General features: G+C 39.9%; 1 protein-coding gene across 1 annotated transcript in view; it reads left to right on the top strand.

The window, feature by feature from the left end:
* The window catches only part of ENOX1 (ecto-NOX disulfide-thiol exchanger 1), a 409938-nt gene that overhangs the window by 115415 nt on the left and 270633 nt on the right, over positions 1-23890 (top strand). Inside the window, exon 2 of the mRNA XM_089303638.1 lies at positions 915-1060. The gene's annotated coding sequence lies outside the window, so the exon portion shown is untranslated. The remainder of the gene's footprint in view (positions 1-914; positions 1061-23890) is intronic.

Raw genomic sequence — 23890 nt, 5'->3', positions numbered from 1 at the left:
CACGATGGATGTAGCCACATCCATCACTCAGTGACATCCACAGAGGATGTGGGCTCTGCTGCTAATTGCACTGGGAAGACTAAGTATCCTCTTCCACCCAAAGCAGGGGAGCTCTGAGTCACGTGGAGAGGCCAGGGGAAGGCGAGAGATGTGCATCACCACCACTGATGTAGCGAGCTGGAGCTTGGGAACCCACGCCCTACCCAAGGGAGCTCCTCCATTTCCAACGCACCCTGTGTCTTTGCTTAAGGAGGAAAAGTGGGAGAACAAGTCCACTGCCTGAAGCGGGACGTCTGTGTTTCTTTAGGCCTGACGGAATAAAGACAATAATTTATATGAAGGTAGAGCACATTAGGAAAGATGATTTCTTTGCTCATTTAGTCATATTTGAGTTAATTCTCTATATCGCAGCACTATCTGCTCGCCCATCAGTTCTGTGCTTGATTTTTTTTTTTTTTTTTTTCTGAATCATGTACGGCACAGAGTGAGAGGAAGGAACGAGCTAGGCTTAGGGCCTGTGACTTGAGCTCAGCCATCTGTGTGTTAAGTTTTCTCACCTGTAAAATGGAGCTGGCGCTCAAACTGCAGGGCTGTTCCGATCAGAGTCCACGGATACACGGTGCCTCCTGCGTGACAGACGCTCAGTGACTCAGGGAGCAGCACGGGTGCCCACAGTGTGCACAGACCCAGCCTGATCAGATAGCAGGGATCCCTGTGCTTTGTTATAAAATAATCCTCGCCTTTAGAAATTTCTGAATGAGGTACTGAAAGGTTAATGGCCTACCCCGCTGTTGGTGAAGGGGCACCAAATGAATAGAAATCCCTAACGTCATCTAGTAATACCTGCAGGTGCCAATACGGTACCTTCCGACATGAGGGCTGTTTCCTAATGGTGTGCTTTCCTTTGCTTCCAGAAGCACCTGGCATGTCCGAGCTGCACTGTCTTAGACGGGGCTTCCCTTGTGAACAGCTGTCCTTGAAAAGCCTTCCGTGAATAAGTTGTTTCAGTCAAGTTCCTCCAAAAAACACATTTGCCTTCTGATCGTCTCGCAGTTTTAAGGTTGGTATTAATTTTTCCATTTTTCTTTCTGCAGTTATGAATTTTGAGGGATGCTTTTAAAACGGAGAATAGTCGTGCTGTATTTCAGTAGCAGTTTTGGAAGTAGATTATGCGCAGATTGTAATCCTTTGATTTCATTGGGAGATACAAATGAAAAGAAATGTGACATGCTATTTGTCATACTTAGGGTATACTCCATGGGGTGTTACAAGGATATTAGAAATAAAATATACTCCAAATTGGCTTAGAACAAATTTTATTCCCAGGTTCATAAATTTTAACTTAATAGTTTCAACAAATTGAGATATTAAGTGCCTATATATATCATAATTACTTTCAATTAGTTATTACCTTATGGATAAATTCTATTTTAGAAAATTGAAAAGGAAAACTGTATTTGTCAATATCAACTAGTCTCATCTTTATATTTTTATAATTCTTAAATCACAGTTGAAAAAAGTGTTTTCATTTAGTTCAACCAGGGGTCTTCACTTTATGTTTTATCAATGATAATATAGGGTTTTTTTGGGGGGGTCACGTGTGTGTGTGTGTGAATTAACAGTTTAGAAAATACTTAACAATATTATTGCTTAAGGAAGAAGCCTGTTTGTAGAGCAGCCATTTCATCTTGGAAGTGCATTTACTGTTGAGATAGTACCATATAGAACACTGACAAAGACCTAACCAAAAGCTAAATTCTCTCCATGCATCTTTCACAGCTGGAAAAAAAAAAAAAAAGAGAGGGTGCAGGGCAAGGCTTAGTCCGTCGAGTGGATGAAAACTAAATGAAGAGCAGACAAAAAGGGCCGCTGTACGTTCTAGCATGACACGTCTGTTCCCAAGGCATTTATTTCATTTGGTGGGACTTTTATTCTGTCCACGGTGACAAATGTTTTCTCCCTTAATGGCCCTTTACTGTGGTTTTACTTTTTTATTTCTTTTATTTCTACAGAGAAACCAAAGTAGGTTTTACTGCAGTGCTGGGCTAGATTCCAGTTTTCCCACTGCACCCGTCATTGTTGGGCCTCATGATTAACTCGGCAGGGAGTGTTTATGATGGGACGTGGTACATAGGAAGTCGCGCCTCCACCTTCACTCTGCGGACTGGGAGTTTGGTAGGATATCAGCGTGTGTCAGAACCCAGGGCTAAGCAAGTGCTGGAAACACAAGTGCTGGAAACAGCTCAGGAAGTCACCTGAGTGCTCCTCCCTCGCCTACCACGAAGACTCTGATTGGTCTGTCTGAAACCAAGAAGTTTTTTTTTTTTTTCCTTAGATAAACATGTAATCCTTGTGTTTCTTTATGTGGTGAAGTGCAGTATTTCAACACATATACACGCAGCAAACACCAACCAAACTAGGCAACTAAGCCTTCCCATTTCTTTTTATTTCTACTGTATTCAGAGCCTATTTAGGAGGCTCCTAGCCTCCTCCTCTTCTTCATATGGCATATAATACCTTACTGTGAATTAAGTCACAGAATACAGCCACCCTGTAGCACAGTGGAACAGGAGAACTGGCTGCTTTTGTCTGACTGTGTTTTGGTACCTGTTTGTACAACCTCATGCTATCCCTATAATCCCACCCTTCCCAGCCTGTAGTAATCACTGTTTTAAATGTGTATTTTTTTTTTTAATTTTTTGACAGGCAGAGTGGACAGTGAGAGAGAGAGACAGAGAGAAAGGTCTTCCTTTGCCGTTGGTTCACCCTCCAATGGCCGCCGCAGCCAGTGCGCTGCGGCCGGCGCACCGCGCTGATCAGATGCCAGGAGCCAGGAGCCAGGTGCTTTTCCTGGTCTCCCATGGGGTGCAGGGCCCAAGCACCTGGGCCATCCTCCACTGCACTCCCGGGCCACAGCAGAGAGCTGGCCTGGAAGAGGGGCAACCGGGACAGAATCCGGCGCCCCGACCGGGACTAGAACCCGGTGTGCCGGCGCCGCAAGGCAGAGGATTAGCCTAGTGAGCCGCGGCGCTGGCCTGTTTTGGTTTTTACTTCCACTTATGAGAGAGAACAGGCAGTATTTGTCTTTGTCTAACCTCCTTCTGTAAACAATGATTTTCAATTCCATCCATTGTGCTGCAAATGCCGTGATTTCATTCCTTTTTATGGCTAATATTCCATTGTGTATTTATACCCTACTTTCTCCATCTAGTCATCCACTGGTGGAATTAAAGCTCGAATCTGTAACTTGACTATTATGAATTGTGCTACAAGGAATATAGTAGTGCAGGTGTCTCTTTGATAGGCTGATTTTATTTTCCTTAGATATACATCCAGGAATGAAAAAGTTGGGTCGTATACAATATTGATTTTTTTTTTAAAGATGTATTTATGTGTTTGAAAGGCAGAGTTAGAGGCAGAGGCAGAGAGTGAGAGAGATCTCCCATCCACTGGTTCACTCCCCAGATGGCTGCAACGGCCAGAGCTGGGCCAATCCAAAGCCAGGAACCAGGAGCTTCTTTTGGGTCTCCCATGTGGATGCAGTGGTCCAATGACTTCGACCATCTTCTGCTGCTTTCCCAGGTTCATTAGCAGGGAGTTGGATCAGAAGTGGAGCAGCTGGGACTCGAACCAGCACCAATATGGGATGCTGACAGTGTAGGCAGCAGGTTTACCTGCTGTGCCACAGCTCCAGGCCCCTGATTTTTAGTTTCTGAGGACCCTCCATGCTATTTTCCATAAAAGCTACACGGATTTCCATCCTCACTATCGGTGTATAAGAGTTCCCTTTCCTCCACATTGTCACGTGTATTTGTTTCTTTTTGTCTTGGTAATAGCCATTGTAACTCTAGTGTCATGATAGCACATTCTGTTTTTGATTGCCATTTCTCTGATGTCTTGTGATACTGAATATTTTTTCACATATCAGTTGGCCATTTGTACTTCTGAGAAATGTCTATTCAGATTATTTGCCATTTCATAGCTGGATTCTTTATTTTCTTGTTGAGTTTTTTGAGTGCTAATATCCATAGATATTCTGGATGTTAGTCTTCTCGCAGATGAACAGTTTGCAAATATTTTCCATCTGTAGGTTGTCTCTGTGTGCTGTTGGTTGTTTCCTTTTCTCTACAGAAGCTTCTTGGTCTGAACAGTCCCATTTTTCTATGTCTGTGTCTGTTGCCTGTACTTTGAGTCATATCCAAAAAATTGTTGCCTATACCGATGTCTTGAAGTGTTTTCCCTGTGTTTCCTTCTATTAGTTTCCTAGCTCCAAGTTTCACACTTAGGTCTTAGATCCATTTTCAGGTTGTTTTTTGTTTGTTTTATTGTGTAGGGTACGAGGCAGGGAGCAGGTCTTTCAGTCTTCTGCATTTGGATATCTGATTTCTCCAGGACCATTTCTTGAAGAGACTATCCTTTCTCCAGAGAGTAATTTTGGTACCTTTGCCAAAGATGAGTTATCTAGATATGTGAATTTGTTTCTAAGGTCCCTGTGCTGTTCCCTTAGTCTGTATTTCTGTTTTTATGTCAGTCCCGTGCTGTTTGGTTACCTTAGTTCTGTAGTATGTCTTGAAACCTGGTATTGTGATGCCTCCAGCTTTATTCTTTTTGTTCAGGGTTATTATTGCTATTTGAGGTCTTTTGTGTTTCCATATGAATTTTAGATTGTTTTTATACCAAGGAAGAATTTTATTGGTATTTTGATGGGGATTATGTTCAATGTTTAAATCATTTTGGATAGTGTGGATATTTGTATAATACTAATTCTCCCAAACCATGGACATTGAAAGTCTTGTGATTTTTTCCGTGTGCCTTATTCAATTTCCTTCACTAATGTTATTTTATAATTTTTGTTGTAGAGGTCTTCCATATCCTTGGTTAAATTTATTCAAAGGTATTTAATTTTTTACAGCTATTTTGAGTGGGTTTCATCTTATAAGTTCTTTCAAAGTAAATTCATTATTGGTGTATAAAACACTATTGATTTTTATGTGTTTATTTTGTACTCTGCAGTTTTACTGATTTTTTTCTCAAATATAAATAGTCTCTTGGTGGAGTCTCTAGTCCTCTGTATACGGCATCATGTCATCTGAAAACAGAGATAATTTGATTTCCTTCTTTCCTTTGTTTATGCCTTTAATTTCTTTCTCTTTCCTAATTGCTCTGGCTAGAATTTCCAGTACCGTAGTAATAAGAGCAGTGAGAGTAGACATTCTTGTCTGATCTGAGAGGAAATACTTTCATCTTTTCCTCATTCAGTATGATGTTGTCTGAGGGTTTGTAATATATAATATTTATTATTTTGAGATATATTCCTTCTATACATAATTTAAGCTTTTTATTTTATCATGAATGGGATTAAATGTTATTGAATGCTTTTTCTTTGTATATTGAGATGATGATATTATCTTTATTCTTCACTGTGATGGATGTTTGTAGAGGTGTGTCACACTTACTGATTTATGTATGTTGACCCCTCCCCACACACTTGGAAAAAATTCTACTTGATCATGGTGACTGATCTTTCTTATGTTGTATTGAATTTTCTAGTATTTTGAGAATTTTTCAATTCTTTTTATTTATGTAAGTTGAAAATTTTCATATATTTCATATATACAGATACAAGAGCATTATAGTCTTTATTAATATAAGGTAGACAAATTTCATGTGTTTCATATATACAAATTTAGAAACACAGTGATACTTCCAACCCTCCTCTCCCCCCGGCCAATGCTCCCACCCTCCTTCCTCCTTCCTTTCTTATTCTTTCTTGTAATTTTTACAATGACGTAATTTGGAAATTTATATTTATTAAATAAAAGCTAAAAAATGACATAATTTCAGTTATTTTATAATCATAACCTTAACTTTCCACTAAGTGAGGAATTCAACAAATAGAAGAAAAACAAAACAAAACAATAACAGCAAAAAAAACACTGTTCCTCAATAGTACAGACAAGGACTGTAAACAGTAGTCAAATCTCAGAGTGTCAATTTCACGCATATACATTACATTTTTATACTCTATTAGTTACCACAGATAGGGAAAATAGGATATTTGTCTTTTTGGGACTGGCTCATTTCAATAAGTATAATGGCTTCCAGTTGTATCAATTTTGTTGCAAAAAACAGTATTTCGTTCTTTTTTATGGCTGGGTAGTATTCCATAATGTTTATATACCACATTTTCTTCACCCAGTCATCGACTGACAGACATCTGGATTGATACTACATCTTAGCTATTGTGAATTGAGCTGCAGTAAATTTGGAGGTGCAGATAACTCTTTCATATGCTAATCTCATTTCATTTAGGTAAATTCCCAGGAGAGGTATGGCTGGATTATATAATAGATTTATTTTCAGCTTCTTGAGGAATTTCCATATTGTCTTCTACAATGGCTGTTCTAGTTTATATTCCCACCAACAGTGGATTAGGGTACTTTTTTACCTGCATCCTTACCATCATTAATTGTTTGTTGATTTCTGTATGAGAGCCGCTCTAACTGGGGTAAGGTGAAACCTCATTGTGGCTTTGTTTTGCATTTCCCTGATGGCTTGTGATCCTGAGCCTTTTTCATATGATGCTATCTGTGGGTTTGTTATACATTGCCTTGATTATGTTTAGGAATGTTCCTTTATACCCAATTTGCTTATGGTTTTCATCATTAAAGGATGTTGTATTTTATCAAATGCTTTCTCTGCATCTATTAAAATAGAGATTCAAATATTTTTTTTTTTTTGACAGGCAGAGTTAGACAGCGAAAGAGAGAGAGACAGAGAGAAAAGTCTTCCTTCCATTGGTTCACTCCCCAAATGGCCGCTACAGCCAGCGCGTTGCACTGATCCGAAGCCAGGAGCCAGGTGCTTCCTCCTGATCTCCCATGCAGGTGCAGGGCCCCCGCATCCTCCACTGCCTTCCCGGGCCACAGCAGAGAGCTGGACTGGAAGAGGAGCAGCCAGGACAGAATCTGGCGCCCCAATTGGGACTAGAACCAGGAGTACTGGTGCCGCAGGTGGAGGATTAGCCTAGTGAGCCGTGGCGCTGGCCGAAATTCATCTATTAAGATAGTTTTAATTATTAATGTGATATATCACGTTTATTAATTTTTGTATGTTGAATCATCCATGCATCCCAGGGTTAAATCCCACTTGTTCCTGGTGAATGGTCTTTCTGATGTGTTGTTGAATTGTATTAACTAGTATTTTGTTGAGGATTTTGCATCTATGTTCATCAGTGATATTGGTCTCTCTTTCTTTCTTATATCTTTTTCTGGTTTTGGAATTAAGGTGATGCTGGCCTCACAGAAGGAGTTTGGGAAGATTCCCTCCCTTTCAGTTGTTTTGAATAGTTTGAGAAAAATTGGAATTAGTTCTTTTAAAGTTTGGTAGAATTCAGCAGTGAAGCCATCTAGTTCTGGGCTTTTCTTTGTTAGGAAGGACTTTGTTACTGATTCAGTTTGCATCTGGGTTATTTGCCTATTTAAGTTTTCTGTGTCTTCATGACTCAATTTTGGTAGACTGTATACATTTTACAATATATGTATTTCTTCTAGATTTCCCAATATGGTAATTAGTGATGATTCTTTTTATTTCTGTGATATGCATTGTAACAACTCCTTTTTCATATCTGATTTTATTAATTTGGATCTTTTCCCTTTGTGTTCATCAGGGAGATTGATCAGTAGCTTTCTTTTTGTTGTGTCCTTATATAGTTTTATAATGAAGCTAATGTTGGTCTCATAGAATGAATTTTTTTTTTTGTGATAGTTTGGGAAGAATTGGTTTTAGTTCTTCCTTAAAAGTTTGGTTGAATTCAGCAGTGAAGCCATCTGGTCTGGGATTTTCTTCGTTGGAAGATTTTTGATTAGTGATTCACTATTGTTGCTCATTATTTGTTCAGGTTTTCTGTGTCATTGTGGTTCAGTTTTGGTGAATTATATGTATCTAGAAATTTATCCATTTCATTTCTGCTTTCCAATTTTTTGATGTATGGTTGTTTGTAATAGTCTCTAATGATCTACTGTATGGCTGTGACATCATTTTTTAATATTTCCCTTCTATTCTCCAATTTTATTTGAGTCTTTATTTTCCTACTGGTTTCTTTTAATTAAAAGTTTATCAATTTTATTTACCATTTCAAAACATTAACTTTATTTTGTTGACCTCTTTTGGAGAGAGTAGTTTAGTTTCTGTTTCATTCATTTCCACTCTAATCTTTAGTATTTCTTTTCTTCTTTTTGTTTGATTTGTTCTTGTTTTTCTAGTTCTTGAGATGTTTTTTAAGTTGTTTATTTGACTTTTTTAATACAGGTACTTATAAACATCTCCAGTATTACTTTTGCTATGCCCCATATATTTTTGTATGTTATGTTTCCATTTCATTTGGTTCAGAAATGTTTAGTTTCCCTTTAGATTTCTTAAGTGAACCATTGTTGTTTCAGATGCATGTTATTCAGTCAGCATACATTTGTGTAATTCTAAAAATTGTTTTTGTTGTTCATTTCTACTTTATTCTGTTGTTAAAGATAAAACATGATTTTGACTATTTTAAACTTGTTGAAACTTATTATGTGGCATAATATATGGTCTATTCTAGAAAATTGTTTCATGTGGTGATATAAAGAATGTGAATTCAGAAGCTGTTGAATGAAATGTTCTGTAAATATCAGTTAGGTCCATTGATAGATAGTATAGTTCAACTCATATTTCATTGTTGACTTTTTGTCTGGAGGATCTGTCTTTTGATGAAAGTGGGGTGTTGAAGTCCTCCATTTTTATTGTATTTGAGCTTGTCTCTTCCTGTAGATCTATTTCCATTTGTTCTAGAAAATTGGATGTTTTAGTATTAGGTGTATGTCTATTTATAATAGTTGTAATTTTTTTGTTGAATAGAGTCCTTGCTCATTATAAAGTGATATTCTTTTTTTTTTTTAACAATTTCAGGTAAAGTCTGTTTTGAATTTGTTTGATGTAACTGTTCCTGCTTAGTTTTGATTTATGTTTGCCTGGGATATCTTTTTATATCCTTTCACCTTCAGTTAGTGTATGTCTTTACTGCGACATCAGCTTCTCACAGCAGCATATTGTCGGCTCTTGTTTGCTTACTCCATTCAGCTGGTCTGTATCTTTTAACTGGGGAATTTAATTCATTTGCAATCAAGGTTGTTATTGATAAGTCATGACTTAGTTCTATCATTTTGAAATTTTTCTTCTATTTAACTTGTATAGATTTTGTTCTTTTTCTTTTTTAAAAAAAGACTTTATTTCTTTATTTGAAAGGCAAAATTACAGAGAGGCAGAGGCAGAGAGAAAGGGAGAGAGATAGAGAGGAATTGTCCATCTGCTGGTGCACTCCCCAAATGACCGCAATGGCCAGAGCTGGGCCAAAATGAAGCCAGGAGCCAGGAACTTATTCTGGGTCTCCCATTTGGATGCAGGGGCCCAAGTACTTGGGCTATCTTCCAATGCTTTCCCAGGCCATAACAGAGAGCTAGATCAGAAGTTGAACAGCTAGGACTCAAACCAGCACCTATATGGGATGCCAACACTGTAAGCAATGGCTTTACCCACTGTGCCACAGCTCTGGCCCCATCTTTTGTTCTTTTTCTAGTGAGTTTTATGATCACGTATTTGCATGAAGATAGTTATCTTTCTTTCGTTTCTTTAAGTCTGACTTTCTTAAGCATCTTTTTAAGACTGATCTGGTTGTGATGAATTCCTTTGGTTTTTGCTTGTCTTGCAAAGTCTTTATTTCCCTCTAATTTCTGAAGATAACTTTGTTGGGTTTGGTATTCTTGATTGGAATTTTTTTCCTCTGAATATTTGAAGTATATCATTCCATTTGTTATTGACAAGTAAAGTTTCTGTTGCAAAATCTGCTGTTAGTCTAATCGGATCTTGGGGGGTGCTTAAATGTGACTTGATACTTTTCTCTTGCAAATTTTATGATTCTTTATGCTTTACTTTTGAGAATTTAACTATAATGTGAGGAACTCTGGCCGTGTCTGTTTGGGGTCCTCCTGTACTTCTTCTACATCTTTTCTCCATTTTGAGAAGTTTCTAGTTACCATTTCAGTGAATCATTATTTTATGCCTGAACTCTTCTGTTTGCTCTCAGGATTCCCTATAATCTCAAAATTTGAATATTTATTTGCTTAATGATGTCCCAAAAGTCTTTGAGGCTGTCTTCATATTTTTTCCCAAGGAAACCTTTTATTTAATGAGTACTAATTTCATAAGTACAACTTTAGGAATATATTGATTCTTCCCACCATACCCGCCCTCCCACCCACCTCCTCCTCCCTCTCCCATTCCCAGTCCCATTCTCCATTAAGGAAAAAAAAAAAAGTGCTGTTCAAATCATTGCTTCTCAAAGTGTCAATTTCACTTCTACAGATTTCCTTTTAGGTGCTATATTAGTTCCCACAGATCAGGGAGAACATATGGTATTTGTCCTCTGGGGAATGGCTTATTTCACTAAGTCTGATGTTTTCTAGCTTCATCCATGTTGTTGCAAATGATCAGATTTTGTTTGTTTGTTTGTTTGTTTTTACACTGCTGTGTGGGTATTCCATGGTGTAAATATCTCATAATTTCTTTATCCAGTCTTCAGTTGATGGGCATTTGGGTTAATTCCATGTCTTAGCTATTGTGAATTGAACTGCCATAAACATAGGGGTGCAGATAACACTTTTATTTGCTAATTTCATTTCCCTTGGGTAAATTCCTAGGAGTGGCATGGCTGGGTCATATGGTAGGTCTATATTCAGATATGTGAGGTATCTCCAATCTGTCTTCCATAGAGGTTTTACCAGTTTACATTCCTACCAGCAGTAGATTAGGATACCTTCTCCCTCTCCCCCCCATATCCTCACCAGCATTTGTTGTTTGTAACTCTGCTGTTTCCTTGCTGATTTTCTGTCTGGTTTATCTGTCCATTGCTGAAATTGGGGTATTGAATACCCTATTACAATTGTATTTGAGTCTTTTTCTCCCTTTAGATCCCTAACATTTCTTTCGAATACCCAGGTGCCCTGTAATTAGGTACATATATGTTTATAATAATTACATCTTCCTTTTGAATTGATCCCTTAATCATTACACAGTGTTCTTCTTTGTCTCTTTTAACATTTTTTGTGTTAAAGTGTATTTTGTCTAATATTAGGGTGGCTACACCAGTTCTTTTTTGGTTTCAGTTAGCATGGAATATTTTTTTCCAACCTTTCACATTCAGTCTGCATGCATTTTTGTTGGTGAGATGTGTTTCTTGTAGGCAGAAAATACATGTTTTTTTTTTTTTTAATCCATTCACCCAATCTATGACATTTAACTGGAGAGTTAAGGCTATTTACATTCAAGGTGACTATTGATAAGTAATGACTTTGCCCTCACATTTTTCCATAAAAATTCCTATTTTTAATTTGGATTTCCTTTGTACTTTTCCTGGGAAATTTTCTTCCTTTACTTTCTTCTATAGTGATGACCATGTTTCTGTGTTTCTTTGTGCAGTACATCCTTAAGCTTTTTCTGCATGGCTGGATAAGTGGTGACAAATTCTTCCAGTTTCTGTTTGTCATGGAAAGTATTTATTTCACCTCCATTCATAAATGAGAGCTTTGTCGGGTATAGTATTCTGGGTTGACAGTTTTTTTCTCTTAAGACTTGGAATATATCTCAGCATTCCCTCCTAGCCTGTACAGTTTCTGATGAGGAGTTCACTGTGACTCTAATTGGAGATCCTCTGAAAGAAATCTGGTATTTCTTTTGTGCACATTTTTGATTCTTTTCTTTGTGTTTTACTGTGGAGAATTTGATTACAATGTGTAGTGGTGAAGATCTTTTCTGATCATGTCTATTAGCGGTTCTATGTGCCTCCTGTACTTGGCTGTCCGTTTCTTTCTCCAAATTGGGGAATTTTTCTTTTATTATTTCACTAAAAAGGCCTTTCTCTTTTCCCACACCTTAGGAACTCCTAGAACCCATATATTTCTTCATTTGATAGTATCCTGTATATCCTCAGCCGTGTTTTTTTTTTGTTTTCTAATCTCTTCTTCTTGAGTTTGGTCTAGCTCTATAATTTCCTGTGCTTTGTCTTCTAAGTTGGATATTCTTTCTTTTGCTTCACTGAATCGTTTTTCAGGCTTTCCACTGCATTTTTTTGTTTGTTCTGTTGAATTCTTCATTTCTAAGATTTCATTTTGATTTCTGTTTATGTTATTAGTTCCATGGGAGAAATTTTCTTTCATGCCATGTGTGGATTTCAGTAGTTCATGCATTTGCTTGTGATTACTTCTAAGTAATCCTATGATCAATTTTTTGAATTCCATCTCTAGCATTTCTTCAATCTCATCATCTTCACAATCTAATATTGAAGTGTGTGTTCTTTTTGGGGCATTGTGTTGTCTTCCTTATTCTTGTTTCTTGCATTGGTGTCTTTGTTATTTGGCATTTGTGGAGATACTCATTTGGTTCTTTTTTTTTCCTGTGGAAGCTTTGGATGATGTCTGTGTGGATTGGTGAAGTGTCTAATTTCAGGGAATATCTAGGAGTGTGTGGTGGATGTGGCCAGGGAGCTCTGTTCAGTGCTCCACAGTGAAGGGTGTGTCTGAAGTGATACACCCAGGTTTGGTGTGGTAAATCTCCTTTTTTTTAATCAGAGGAGGGTTTTTTTTTAATCTGCTGGCATAGACTCAGCTAAGCTCCTCTGCTTGAAGCAGACCAGTGCCTTGTCACTAGCCCCAGTGAGTATATTATTTGTCTACTCTGCCACAAAGACCACACAAAGGATCTGTGCAGTCCTCAGTGTAAGCTCAGATTCCTCATCAGCATCCCACACCAACTAACCAGGGAGCCCTGATCATGTGGAGACTCCCACAGTGACTGCCCAATGTATCAGGCACACCCTGAGTCCTCCCATGCAGCCTCACTGTTTCCCACAGTCACTAGCACCCAGCCCCCTGTCTGTTCTCCCCACTAGACTCAGGAATCTCCACTTGGCTGGGTGCTGGGCATGGAAACTAACTGATGCAGCTCTTACATATGTCCAAAATGGTACCTACCTGCTCTTTGTTGTCTTGTTACAGGACACCTTTGCAGGGTGATCAGGGAGAGAAAACGTCCCTCCCCCCTTTGTTTTTCTCCTCTAGTTTGGCAGGTACATTATTCCCCACAGGGCTGCAAGCCAGTTTCTCTCGGGATTCTTCCTACAGCTTTTTTTCCAGTGGCTTGGGCTGGGCTGTTGCAGTCTGGTCTCATCTCACTCTCCAATACTGTTGCAGAGGCTCTCGGCTGCTGGGATCCTAAGCTGTGTGCATCCTGCCCTCCACATAGGTCCACTGTGTTCCTCCAATTTTTGTAGTTTCTTTTGCTATTTTCTCCCTAACTCTTCCCTAAGACTGCATCCTTCCTCCTTTATTTAAACTCTCTTCTCCTAGACTCGAGCAGCAAGCTCCCTCCCTGCTCTACCATCTTAACCCAATCCTGTCTTAATATTTTTAATATTGTTCTTTCTTTCCTTTCTCCCTGCATTTTCTGCTTTCCTACTTTTTTTCCTTCTAGTCTGGGACATTTCAAAAAAATCCATCAGCCGGCGCCGTGGCTCAATAGGCTAATCCTCCACCTTGCGGCGCCGGCACACCGGGTTCTAGTCCCGGTTGGGGCGCCGGATTCTGTCCCGGTTGCCCCTCTTCCAGGCCAGCTCTCTGCTATGGCCAGGGAGTGCAGTGGAGGATGGCCCAGGTGCTTGGGCCCTGCACCCCATGGGAGACCAGGAAAAGCACCTGGATCCTGGCTCCTGCCAGGATCAGCGCGGTGAGCCGGCTGCAGCGGCGGCCATTGGAGGGTGAACCAACGGCAAAGGAAGACCTTTCTCTCTCTGTCTCTCTCTCTCACTGTCCACTCTGCCTGTCAAGAAAAAAAAAAAAAAAATCCATCTTCAAATTCAGATATTCTTTCTTTTGTTTTTTTTTTCCACTCTGTTACTGAAACTTTCAGCTTTTTTAAAATTTACTGAATTCTTCACTTCCAAGACTTCTGTTTTGTTCTTTGTTGTATTTCTCATTCAAATCATGTGTTGCTTTCCTGACTTAATTCAACTGTCTGTATACTCTTATATCTCCATGGGCATCCATATAATCATTCTTTTGAATTCTTTTTCAAATAATGTGTCAATCTCTTTTTCTTTTGAGTCTCTCACTAGGGCATTGCTGTGTTCCCTAGGCAGCTGTCTTGCTTTTTTGTGTTTCCTGTGTTCCTACATTGATATTTGAATATCTGATGGGATACTTTTCTGTATTACCTTCAGTAAGTGGTCTTCCTGGTAAAAGGCTTTTTCCCCCTAAAAATATGTCTTCAGGTGTCATTTTCATACACTGTTCGGCATTATTTCCAGTTATTGCTATAGTATTGTTTCACTGTATCTTCCTTCACAGCAATTCATGACAGCAGCAATGGGGGCATAGGTAGCTCCTCTGAGTCCCAGTAGGAATGCATGGATAACAGCTCAGGAAGCAGGATCTGAAGTCGTGGGGAGCCTGCCCTCCATCTATTGTGGCTGAGGTTGTGGAAGCACTGACAGAGTCCTTGAGGAATTTCTCAGGTACTTGCATTGGCAGGGGCACGTCTGGGGCATGATAATGCTGGCTACAGTCTGGTATGGAGGTACCAGTCCCCATGGTGCAATTATCAGGTTTCTGTTCAGAGTCTTAGCAACCCCTGTCTTTTCTTCCATCAAACAGACACTTACTGTGTTGGTGTTATACTACCTAGGGCTAGGGGATGAGTGGAACAAGCAGTTTTTTGGCCACCTATGCCACAATTTGAGGTCATACTCAGAACTACAGCCTACCAAGACTAATGTAGTGTGAGGTAGAGCCAAGGGCTATTTTGCTACAGGCTGCCTGATGCTTACATAGACTTGTGACTCAAAGGCATTACAACCTCCCAAGGGTGATGCCAGCCAGTCTATAAATCCATTGACTAGGGTCAAAGGTCTCTCCACTTGGGACCAGATGAGTTCTAGGCATTCCAACCACAGGTACTGTCCTTGGGGCAGGGAACATTATTATCTGCCCTGTGATAGTTTCACCATATCAAAGATGTAGTCCTGTGCTCCCTTGCGTGCCATTCTCCTGAGCAACTGGTGTCTTGCTCCTTGCTGTCTGTGCACAGTTGAGGGGGCAGTGGTAAAGGCCTTCTTTTGAGTACTCAAGCTGCTACTCAGCTAAATTGTGCCTGAGTTTCACAGCTAGAGGTCCTGGTGCTGCCTTGTGGCTGCAGGCCAAGCCCATGAGAGGCTGAGAGTAATCTGTTCCTATGAGGGCACAGATTTCTACTTGATGCCAGAACAGGTGTAAAAGTTTTGTGCCCAAGTCCCGGTTTGGGAGTAGGGGCCTCTGGCCTCTTATCTGGTGCTGGTTCTCACCTCAGTGGGACTGGCTCTGAGCTTCAAGCAAAGTCCTGAGCTCACTTTCATGCCCTACTCCCCAGCAACAGCAGGCTTAACTCCTTGTATGTATTTGTTGGTCGTGTGTCTATCTTATGGGAAAGTTATATTCAAGTCCTCTGACCATTTAAAAATTTATTTTTGCTATTGAGTTGTAAACATCCCTCCATATTTTAGACTTTAGCCTCTTATCAGATGTATGGTTTACAGATATTTGCATCTGTTCTGTAAGTTGCCTTTTCTCCCTGTTGACTGCTTCTTTTGCTACACAGAGCTTCTTAGTTTTATAGAATCCTGCTCACCTATTTTTTCTTCTGTAGTTAAGACATAATTGCCTGGCCGGTGCCATGGCTCAGTAGGCTAATCCTCCGCCTTGCGGTGCCGGGACACCAGGTTCTAGTCCCACTCGGGGCGCCAGATTCTGTCCCAGTTGCCCCTCTTCCAGGCCAGCTCTCTGCTGTGGCCAGGGAGTGCAGTGGAGGATGGCCCACGTGCTTGGGCCCTGCACCCCATGGGAGACCAGGATAAGCACCTGACTCCTGCCTTTGGATCAGTGCAGTGCGCCGGCCGCGGCAGCCATTGGAGGGTGAACCAATGGCAAACGAAGACCTTTCTCTCTGTCTCTCTCTCTCACTGTCCACTCTGCCTGTCAAAAAATTTAAAAAAAAAAGACATAATTGCCAAAAACAAGCTTTCCGCCTATATTTTCTTCTAGTAGTTTGGTAGTTTCAAGTTCTATGTTTAAATTTTTAATTTATTTTGGGTTGGTCTTGGAATAAGGTGTAAAGTGAGGGTCAGTATTATTCTGTTCCATGGGGATATCCAGTTTTTCCAGGGCAGTGTGTTGCACAAACTGTCCTTACTCCATCGTGTAATCTCGGTACCTTTGTCAAAGATCATGAGAATGTATATGCATTGGTTTATTCTGGGCTTTGTAACCTGTTCCATTCAATCACTACTGCTCCCATCAACAGAAAAAAAAAACACTGTAATACAGATACTACCAGGATGCCACTTTACAACGTCCTCACCACACTGCATATGTGTAAGAATTGGTCCTCAGGACTCTAGAAGCTCCAAGAAGCATCTGATTAGAGTCCAAAGAATCCTCCATACAGCAATTCATTAAGTATCAAAAAAGAAATTTGGAGGGGGAGCTGGCACCATGGCGTAGCGAGTAAAGCTGCCGCCTGCAGTGCCGGCATCCAGTATGGGCAGCAGTTCAAGTCCCGGCTGCTCCACTTCCGATCCAGCTTTCTGCTGTGGCAGAGATATCAGGCAGTATAGGGCCTTTAGTACAGCTTTTCTTTCTCGAGATATTTTGGCTATTCAGGGTCCTCTGTAGTTTCATTTCAATTTTTAGGAAGTTTTTTTTTTTTTCCTTTTTCAGTGAAAAATGCCACCAGAGTTTTGAGAGACTACATTGAATCTCTGGATTGCTGCAAGTGAGATGGACATTTTAGCAATATTTTTTGGATGTTATTGTAAATGACATTTTTTCGTAATTTCCTTTTGAGACTATTTTTTTTTTTTATCTTTTATTTAATGAATATAAATTTCCAAAGTACGACTCATGGGTTACAATGGCTTTCCCCCCCATACCGTCCCTCCCACCCACAACCCTCCCCTTTCCCACTCCCTCTCCCCTTCCATTCACATCAAGATTCATTTTCGATTATCTTAATATACAGAAGATCAGCTTAGTATACCTTAAGTAAGGATTTCAACAGTTTGTTCCCACACAGAAACATAAAGTGAAAAATAATAGATGATTTTTTTTTAAATCATGATGAAATCAGATCAGACCTATTGTCATGTTTAATCCCAGTGAGAGTCAAGTTGGGAATTGATAATTTCTTTTTTTTTTTTTTTTTTTTTTTTTTTTTTTTTTTTTTTACAGAAGATCAGTTTAGTGTACATTAAGTAAAGATTTCAATCGTTTGCACCCCCATAGAAACACAAAGTGAAATATACTGTTTGAGTACTCGTTATAGCATTAAGCCTCAGTGTACAGCACGTTAAGGAAAGAGATCCTACATGAGGAGTAAGTGCACAGTGACTCCTGTTGTTGACTTTACAAATTGACACTCCTGTTTATGGCATCAATAATCTCCCTATGCACCAGTTTGAGACTATTTTTTGTTAGTATATGACTACCTTTGCTGAATTTATTTATTCAATTAGTTACAATACTTGTTATCATATAGAATCTTCAAAATTCTCGACATACAAGATTTTGTCTTCAGCACACGGATAATTTTACTTCTTCCTTTTCGATTTTGATTACTTTTATTTTTTTTTCTTGCCCGATTGCTCAGGCTAGGACTTTCAATACTGTGTTGAATAGATGTGGCAATAATGTGTATCCCTATCTTACTCCTGATATTAGGAAGAAATTTTTCATTTTTTAACACTGATTTAAAATTGTGAGTTTTTCATATATCTATTTTTTTATATTGAGGTAATTTTTATACCTAATGATTAAGTTTGTTTAATCATGAAAGGGTGTTGAATTGTGTCAAATACTTTTGTGCTTCTATAGAAATTATCATGTGATTTTTATCCTTCTGTGGTTAGTGTGGGATAACCCATTGAGTGGTTTGTGTATGTTGAACTATCCTGATATCCCAGGGATAAATATCTCTTTGGTCATGGTGTATGATCTGATTAATGTGATGTTGAATTTGGCTTGTTAGTGTTTTGTTGAGGATTTTTACATTTATATTTATCAGGGATTTCGGCCTATATATATCTTTTTTTTTTTTTTTTTTTTTTTTTTGGACAGGCAGAGTTAGACAGTGAGAGAGAGAGACAGAGAGAAAGGTCTTCCTTCCTCTGTTGGTTCACCCCTCAAATGGCCGCTACGGCCAATGGGCTGCAATGATCTGAAGCCAGGAGCCAGGTGCTTCCTCCTGGTCTCCCATGCGGGTGCAGGGCCCAAGCACTTGGGCCATCCTCCACTGCCTTCCTGGGCCACAACAGAGAGCTGGCCTGGAAGAGGGGCAACCGGGACAGAATCCGGCGTCCCAGCTGGGACTAGAAACCGAGGTGCTGCCGCCGCAGGTGGAAGATTAGCCAAGTGAGCTGCGGCACCAGCCGCTATATATATCTTTTCCTTATAAGTCTTTGGCTGTAGCATCAAGGTTATACTATCCACATATAATGAATTTGGGAGTGTTACACTCACTTGGATTGTTTAAAAGAATTTGAGAAGGACTGGAATTAATTCTTCTTTAAATCTTTGTTAGAATTATCCAGAGAAGCTTTTTTTTTAATTTTTAATTTAATTTAATTTTATTTTTTTACAGGCAGAATGGACAGTGAGAGAGAGAGAGACAGAGAGAAAGGTCTTTCTTTGCCGTTGGTTCACCCTCCAATGGTCACCACAGCCGCTGCGCTGCAGCCGGCGCACCACGATGATCCAAAGGCAGGAGCCAGGTGCTTCTCCTGGTCTCCCATGGGGTGCAGGGCCCAAGCACTTGGGCCATCCTCCACTGCACTCCCTGGCCACAGCAGAGAGCTGGCCTGGAAGAGGGGCAACCAGGACAGAATCCAGCGCCCTGACCGGGACTAGAACCCGGTGTGCGGGCGCCACTAGGCAGAGGGTTAGCCTATTGAGCCGCGGCACCGGCTCAGAGAAACTTTTAATCTAGGACTTTAAAAAAAAAAGATTTCCATTTATTTATTTGAAAGTCAGAGTTACAGAGAAGGAGAGGCAGAGGCAGAAAGAAAGAAGCTGATCTTCCATCCACTGGTTCACTCCCCAGATTGCCTAATGGTTGGGGCTGGGCCTGGCTGAAGCCAGGAGCTTCTTCCAGTTCTCCAACATAGGTATAGGGGCCCAAGCACTTGGGCCATACTTGACTGCTTCCCAAGGCATATTTTTAGGGAACTGGATCAGGAGTGGAGCTGGGACTCCAGCTGGCACCCATATGGCACTGTCAAAGCTCCGGCCCCTAATCTAGGTCCTATTTTTTTATTTAAAAGACAGAGCTGCAAAGAGAGAGAGACAGAGAGAGAAGGTCTTCCATCTGTTGGTTCATTCTCCAGATGGCTGCATCGGCCAAAATTGTGCTGATCCGAAGCCAGGAGCCAGGAGCTTCTTCCAGGTCTCCCACGTGGGTGCAGGGGCCCAAGGACTTGGGCCATCTTCCACTGCTATCCCAGACCATAGCAGAGAGCTAGATCAGAAGAGGAACAGCCAGGACTAGAACCAGCGCCCATATGGGATGCTGGCAGGGCTTTAACCTGCTGTGCCACAGTGCTGGCCCCTCTAATCTAGGTCTTTTAATGTTAGAAGGTTTTGGGACTGGTGCTGTGGGATAGCAAGTAAGGCTGTCCCCACATTGGAGTCCTGGAAGAAGCTCCTGGCTCCTGGCTTCGCATTGGCACCACTCCAGCCATTGTGGCCATCTGGGGAGTGAACCAGCAGATGGAAGACCTCTTTCTATGCCTCTCCTCTCTCTGTGTAACTCTTTCAAATAAATCTTAAAAAAAAAAAAAAAGAATGTAGGAAGGTTTTGAATTTCCAAGTGAATCTCATTAATTACAGGACTATTCAGGCTTTCTACTTATTCTTGATTAAGTGTTGGTAGATTTTAGATATCTTGGAAATTATCCATTGCATCTAGGTTATCCAGTTGGTTGGTATATATTTGTCTCTTATAATCCTTTTTAATTCTGGGGATCAGTTTTAAAGTCCCTTGTTTTATTTGAGTTTTTCTCAAGAAAGATGGTGTAATTCCTGACCCTGTATCTTACTAAATTTTTAATTCTGTAGAGGAAATGTTTTGACCCACGTCCACTTAGTTTTCAAACCATCCTTTTTTACTTTGGGAGAGAGAAGCCCATTCTTTTAACTTTTTCCTATAAAATTATTTAAATCCAAAATTTTACTTACCCTTGTAGGTTTTTTTTGTTCTGAATCTCTTAAGTTTCCTTTATTTCATGTAAAATTAATCTGTTGGTATTTCTTCATCTGTGTATATTGGCATTTTGTGTGGGACAGTTTGTGATATAAGATTGCTATGTACATTCTTGCATTGTAGAATGTCTAATGATAGCCCTGGTTCTAAAGAAGTAAAGTCCAGCTGCCGTCCCAGCCCCCATCATTGTGATATCCATGTGCCAGTCTTGCTCCCCAGTAGAGATCTGCAGTTGCCCATACTACAAACTCCCGCCTGACCTGTAGTTGGCAGTGCTGAAATTGGAGGTGCGCCATCAAGGGTGGGGCTGAGCCTGTACCTCTGAGCACTGTTCTCTTCCCACACTCTCAGACTTGCGCTCTGAGCTGGCTTCTAGCTTCCAGCTGTCTAGAAATACACTAACGTACAGGTACGGATGCTCCCTTAGAGAACTCGACATTCTGATTTGATGTTTTAAGAAGCTAATTTTAATTTGATATTGGAATGTGGGTAAGGAAGAGTAATATTAAGAACTCTGTACAGGAAAATGACCAAGACAGGACGGCTCTTAGGATGGAAGGAAGCAACCAGGCCCCTGAACCTCGACAAAAATGGTGGGGTGGACACCACAAAGGGTCTTTTCCTAGAGTGGAAAAGGTGGGGAATCTGAAATCAGAGGGGAGCTGAGAAAAAAAGCAAGCAATGAAGTAGTCTTTTAAAAATTTACTTGAAATCAAGAAAAATGTTATATATGTATATATATATATGAATATTATTCAGCTATGAAAAAGAATAAAATTCTACCATTTGGAGCAAATTGGACATAACTGGAGGATAGCATGTTGAGTGAAATAAACCAGACACAGAAAGACAAATATTGCATGTTATTCCTCATATGTGGGAGGTAAAATTAAAAAAAAAAAAGAAGAAAGAGAAAAAAGAAGAAAAAAGAAATGTCTGTGTGTATCAGTATTGCTGCAAATATAGTTTTGTAGAAGTTTGTTACACCTTTGTGAAACCAGTGGTTAAGAATGTTATAGTACTATAGTTTAAATAATGATCTGTGATTACTTTAAAATTTACTGTATATGGGTGAAATGATCATTTTTCCATTCAATTTTTGTTTATAGCTGCTGTCTATATTCCCATTAAATTAAGATCTGTTTGCTTTTTACTTGTTAAGCTTCTCACTTGGTGAAGTACTAAGCCTTTTTACTTTAATGTAATTTTAAAGTATGTTATCTCAAAAACTAAAAAAAAAAAAATAAAGAAAGAAAAAAAAGAGTAGGAGAGAATGAAGGAAGAAGAGAGGCAGAAAGAGGAAGGAATATCATTATATTCTTAGCATTGTATCTACACATCACATTGAATCTGTTAAAAACTAATTAAAAATTAAAATAAAAAATTTTTAAAAATTGCGAGGCAAAGAGACACAGAGACAGAATAGAGAGAAACATACAGAAAGAAAGGGAGAGCTGCTCTCTGCTGCTTTACTCCACGAATGCCAGCAACATCTGGGGCTGGGTCGGGGCCAGAGCCAGGGGCCGGGAACTCAATCCAAGTCTCACTTACTGGTGGCAGGGATCCAGCCACTTGAGCCATCTCCACTGCTTCCCAGGATCTGCATTGATGGGAAGCTGAAACTGGGAGCTAGAGCGAGGGATCAAACCTGTATGGGCCACAGATGTCTTAAAACCATTGTCTTCACCACCAGGCAAATACCCACCCCAGAAGTAGTGTTGTTATCACTTGTTTTTCACCAAGTACCATAGATTCTACTGCTACTTTCTACTGCAGGCCTGAGGCTTGCTCAGACGTTCCAGGATCAGTCTGTGGGCAGCGTGAGCAGCCCCAGTTTCCAGCTGGAATCCCCCTCCCTTCAGTCCCAACATCCTTAGCTCATCCCCCTGTGAGTTTCTATCAGCATTTCTGGCTTCTCCCTCTCTTGTTCCCACTCCACTCTTCATGCATGTGGAGTGTGGGGAAATGACTTGAACTTCTGTTCCACTTCTTCCGTGGGCTCAGGCCAAATCGTAAATTCAAAGGCGAGTACATAGAAACCATTGGCCCTCAGGAATTTTCTCTCCTGAAAGGCTTGTTAAGGCTCTATGATCATGGTATTTTTACTGTAAATGTGGATACAGCCTCTCTCTGAGAAAAATAAATTCTCATTCACTGCATTGATCACTATTTAAGTTTAATGTAAGATTCAGTGAATTCCCTTATATAGAAGTTACTGAACGACAAACTGAAAAGAATCTGTAGGTTAAGGCTGCGGTTCCAAGTGGGGATGGTTCAGTTTTTATAAGTGAGATCATACTGCACATCTTCCTTGGCTTCCATGCAGTACACACAGAAAATAGGGCATTGAGTGTGAGAAGTGGACTGAAGGAACACTTTCTGTGCACTCTGGTAGAGCAAGGTGTCCTACAGGGTAAGATGTATCATCTACTCGAAGGCTATGTTGATGAAGAGAGAAAAAATAATATCTGCGGACTCCTATTATCTTGTCTTGTTTAATTGATGGGAGCCTGAGGACCACGTTTCTAAGTCAGGTTCCTAGGACACAGAGATTGTCCTGCCTTGTCTTCTTTGGTGCATAGAATGCCAAGTTATATTTGACTTCCCGGAGTTTCTCATTTCCTGAAAGGCCCTACTGGCTCTATAAACATGGAAGAATAAATATTAGCTTTATGAGAACACATTCCCCTACTAGTTGAAAAATAGCATATAATAAAAGCCACAAGGATGTAATATTGAAAATTATAGATCAATATGCCCTCTTATTGTGGGTGTATATCTAATCCTCATGCACAGACCTGATTTTTCAGAGAGCTGTGTGCTGTGTAATACCACTTGTGTCTGTGATAAATTTCTGTGCCTCCTATTTAACAGTATATCTCAAGTGACTTGTGGCTCACTAGTGAAATGTTTCAGGCTTATTTTCGATTATGGTTTTTCTTTTTAAAATAATAATAATAATAATAACCACCTCTCTAGCTCCATGCTATTAATTGAAAAGAATTACACATGATCCAAAGTTAGTAAAATGTTTCTGTGTTCGCGTCCTGCTGGAATCTGCCAATACTCTGCAAATGAATTCCTTGAGATTTATTCTAGAAAATGTTTATGGATAATCTTGAAAGAAAACCAAGTCTTTGTGAAAGGCAAAAAAGAAAAAGTTACTCGTGGTTTTGCAGAATCAGTACTTGCATGTGTGCAGATTTTTTTTTCCCCAAAATCCAGACTACAGTTATACATTTGTAGAGGCAATGAAATATGGTATCCATTAACTGTGTCCCTTAAACCTTACAGTCACACCCCGTAAGGACAGAAAAGAGTAGCCCACATGAGTAAGTGTATGGGTTGAAAGATACTTTCAATGCTAGGAGACTCAAGAAATTACCTTCAGGTAATGCACTTCCATCTTTAAATGACCAGCCATTTGCCAAAAGTGCCACTGACTTCTCATATCAAGGGCAGTCTTTGCTTCTACAGTATCTCACTGATGTTCCTTGTTCTAAAAATGGAAAATAAATCAGCT

This window comes from Oryctolagus cuniculus, chromosome 9 (genome assembly GCF_051225735.1).
Source record: "Oryctolagus cuniculus isolate XC-2025 breed Fujian yellow rabbit chromosome 9, ASM5122573v1, whole genome shotgun sequence".
Taxonomy (NCBI): domain Eukaryota; kingdom Metazoa; phylum Chordata; class Mammalia; order Lagomorpha; family Leporidae; genus Oryctolagus; species Oryctolagus cuniculus.
This window is presented reverse-complemented; position numbering and strand designations above follow the sequence as displayed.